Source organism: Oncorhynchus keta, chromosome 32, assembly GCF_023373465.1.
Source record: "Oncorhynchus keta strain PuntledgeMale-10-30-2019 chromosome 32, Oket_V2, whole genome shotgun sequence".
Classification (NCBI taxonomy): Eukaryota; Metazoa; Chordata; class Actinopteri; order Salmoniformes; family Salmonidae; genus Oncorhynchus; species Oncorhynchus keta.
In genome coordinates, this window is record NC_068452.1 from 32533125 (window position 1) to 32537366 (window position 4242).

The 4242-nt window shown below is 40.7% G+C and overlaps 1 protein-coding gene across 1 annotated transcript in view; it reads right to left on the bottom strand.

Moving 5' to 3' along the window:
• Positions 1 to 4242, bottom strand: part of slc1a9 (solute carrier family 1 member 9) — an 89042-nt gene that overhangs the window by 15232 nt on the left and 69568 nt on the right. The window lies entirely within an intron of this gene.

Consider the following 4242-nt stretch of genomic DNA (forward strand, 5'->3'; position numbering starts at 1 on the left):
CAGTCACACTAGGCAGATGCCTTACTATAATAAATGAAGACAACCCAATGGCGCTGTAAAGAGATTAGCACCAACAGAAGGTCTGACCCTCACCCAGTCTAACACAGAGTATTTCTAATCATTCAGACACACAAGCATGAAAGAGAGAGAGAATGAGAGAGATAAGAGAGAGAGAGAATGAGAGAGATCAGGAGAGAGAGAGAATGAGAGAGATAAGGAGAGAGAGAATGAGAGCGATAAGGAGAGAGAGAGAGAATGAGAGCGATAAGGAGAGAGAGAGAATCAAATCAAATCAAATTGTATTTGTCACATACACATGGTTAGCAGATGTTAATGTGAGTGTAGCGAAATGCTTGTGCTTCTAGTTCCAACAATGCAGTAATAACCAACAAGTAATCTAGCTAACAATTCCAAAACTACTAAGGAGAGAGAGAGAATTATAGACACAAGTATAAGGGGATAAAGAATATGTACATAAAGATATATAAGAATGAGTGATGGAGACAGAATGAGGAGATAGGCAAGATACAGTAGATGGTATTGAGTGCAGTATATGACATGATAAGAGATGAGTATGTAAACAAAGACATGGCATAGTTAAGAGTGGCTAAGTGATACATGTATAACATAAAGAAGAGAGAATGAGAGAGATAAGGATTATATAGAGTACAGTATATACGTATACATAAGAGGTGAGAATAATGATAAGGGTATGTAAACATTATATTAGGAATAGCATTGTTTAAAGATGGCTAGTGATATATTTTACATCATTTCCCATCAATTCCCAGTGGCTGGAGTTGAGTCAGAGTGATAAGGAGAGAGAGAATCAAGAGATAGTGAGAGAGCTGTTTAACAGTCTGATGGCCTTGAGATAGAATGAGAGAGATAAGGAGAGAGAGAGAATGAGAGCGATAAGGAGAGAGAGAGAGAATGAGAGCGATAAGGAGAGAGAGAGAATGAGAGAGATAAGGAGAGAGAGAGAGAATGAGAGAGATAAGGAGAGAGAGAATGAGAGCGATAAGGAGAGAGAGAATGAGAGAGATAAGGAGAGAGAGAGAATGAGAGAGATAAGGAGAGAGAGAATGAGAGCGATAAGGAGAGAGAGAATGAGAGTGATAAGGAGAGAGAGAGAATGAGAGAGATAAGGAGAGAGAGAGAGAATGAGAGAGATAAGGAGAGAGAGAGAGAATGAGAGAGATAAGGAGAGAGAGAGAGAGAATGAGAGCGATAAGGAGAGAGAGAGAATGAGAGAGATAAGGAGAGAGAGAATGAGAGCGATAAGAGAGAGAGAGAGAGAGATAAGAGAGCGATAAGAATGAGAGAGAAGAGAATGAATGAGAGCGAAAAAAGAAACATAAAGAGAGAACATACCAATTAGATTTGGCTAAAAATACTTGAATCAGTCATAGAGCCCAGAATGCCCTTTATGGTTGTGAGGTCTGGGAGATCCGGAGACCAACCAAGACTTCACAAAATGGGACAAACACCAAAATGAGACTCTGCACGCAGAATTCTGCAAAAATATCCTCCGTGTACAACGTAAAACACCAAATAATGCATGCAGAGCAGAATTAGGCCGATACCCACTAATTATCAAAATCCAGAAAAGAGCCATTAAATTCTACAACCACCTAAAAGGACGCGATTCACAAACCTTCCATAACAAAGCCATCACCTACAGAGAGATGAACCTGGAGAAGAGTCCCTAAGGAAGCTGGTCCTGGGGCTCTGTTCAGGAAACACAAACACACCCTACAGAGCCCCAGGACAACAGCACAATTAGACCCATAAGGAAATCATGAGAAAAAGAAAAAGATAATTACTTAACACATTGGAAAGAATTAACAAAAAACAGAGCAAAGATAGAATGCTATTTGGCCCTACACAGAGAGTACACAGCGGCAGAATACCTGACCACTGTGACTGACCCAAAATTAAGGAAAGCTTTGACTATGTACAGACTCAGTGAGCATAGCCTTGCTATTGAGAAAGAATGAGAGCCGTAGGCAGACATGGCTCTCAAGAGAAGACAGGCTATGTGCTCACTAAGCCCACAAAATGAGGTGGAAACTGAGCTGCACTTCCTAACCTCCTGCCCAATGTATGACCATATTAGAGATACATATTTCCCCCAGATCACACAGATCCACAAAGAATTCGAAAACAAATCCAATTTTGAAAAACTCCCATATCTACTGGGTGAAATTCCACAGTGTGCCATCACAGCAGCAAGATTTGTGACCTGTTGCCACGAGAAAAGGGCAACCAGTGAAGAACAAACACCATTGTAAATACAACCCATATTTATGCTTATTTATTTTATCTTATGTCCTTTAACTATTTGTACATTGTATATATATATATATATAATATGACATTTGTAATGTCTTTACTGTTTTGAAACTTCTGTATGTGTAATGTTTACTGTTCATTTTTGTTGTTTTTCACCTTATATATTCACTTTGTATGTTGTCTACCTCACTTGCTTTGGCAATGTTAACAGATGTTTCCCATGCCAATAAAGCCCTTGAATTGAATTGATTTGAATTGATAAGGAGAGAGAAAATGAGAGCGATAAGGAGACAGACAGAGAATGAGAGCGATAAGGAGAGAGAGAGAATGAGAGCGATAAGGAGAGAGAGAGAATGAGAGCGATAAGGAGAGAGAGAGAGAATGAGAGCGATAAGGAGAGAGAGAGAGAGAATGAGAGCGATAAGGAGAGAGAGAGAATGAGAGAGATAAGGAGAGAGAGAATGAGAGCGATAAGAGAGAGAGAGAGAATGAGAGCGATAAGGAGAGAGAGAGAATGAGAGCGATAAGGAGAGAGAGAGAATGAGAGCGATAAGGAGAGAGAGAGAATGAGAGAGATAAGGAGAGAAGAGAGAGAGAGAATGAGAGATAAGGATAAGAGAGAGAGAGAGATGAGAGCGATAAGGAGAGAGAGAGAATGAGAGAGATAAGGAGAGAGAGAGAATGAGAGAGATAAGGAGAGAGAGAGAATGAGAGAGATAAGGAGAGAGAGAGAATGAGAGAGATAAGGAGAGAGAGAGAATGAGAGAGAGAAGGAGAGAGAGAGAATGAGAGAGATAAGGAGAGAGAGAGAATGAGAGAGATAAGGAGAGAGAGAGAATGAGAGCGATAAGGAGAGAGAGAGAATGAGAGCGATAAGGAGAGAGAGAGAATGAGAGCGATAAGGAGAGAGAGAGAGAGAATGAGAGTGATAAGGAGAGAGAGAGAATGAGAGAGATAAGGAGAGAGAGAGAGAATGAGAGCGATAAGGAGAGAGAGAGAATGAGAGAGATAAGGAGAGAGAGAGAATGAGAGCGATAAAGAGAGAGAGAGAAAAAACACAGGATTTGGACAAAAGAAGGGAACTGCTGCGACCTGATTGAGGTCTGGATTATCGCTTAAAAATGATCCGCCTGCTTGGATTAACAGCAATCATATCTGCCAGGCAGCGTTGCTTTGTAAATCACACAGTCTTGTCCTGCCCTATCCTGTCCTGTAGTCTCCTGTTCTCTCCTGTCCTCTCCTGTTCTGTCCTATGATCAGCCACCTAGGTACAGGATCATGTCCCCTTGATGCTAGGACAGTAGAGTCCCTGCTCATCTTCCAAAAACGTCTGAACCCCTACCTCTTCAAAGAGTATCTTAAATAAGACATCTCAGTCTCATTCCCTCCCTCCTCGCCCCTAAAAATAAAAAATTCAAACCTGCACTTGTCTTTTCCTACTAGCACTCTTTGCTGATAACTTCTCCAGAGGAAAACTGTTCTCACTACGACTACGATGTGTGGTTGTCTCACCTAGCTATCTTAAGAGAAATACATTAACTATAAATCGCGCTGGCTGATAAATTCGCGCTAGCCTCTGATAAATTCCTTTAATGTCAAGTGAAAATGTCAACACAAGAACAGCTATTGGTCAATACAAGGGGAAAGATGTTCCGAGGGAGACATCAAATGTCCAATGCAACAACAAAAGCTTGGAATAAAGAGAGGGAATTAGGATCTGCACAGCTAACACCACTCACATGTGTTGTTCTGCAAAGTCGTCCTTTTCTAGGAAATGGAAGGATCATAATATGGAGCGCCTGGGACTTTAAGGTTCTAGCTGCATTTCTGTCAAAATGTTCTCTATATAGTACTGTAAATACCCCAATTCATGTTGTTCTTTTCAATGTTCTCTGCCTGTATAGTACTGTAAATACCCCAATTCATGTTGTTCTGTTCAATGTTCTC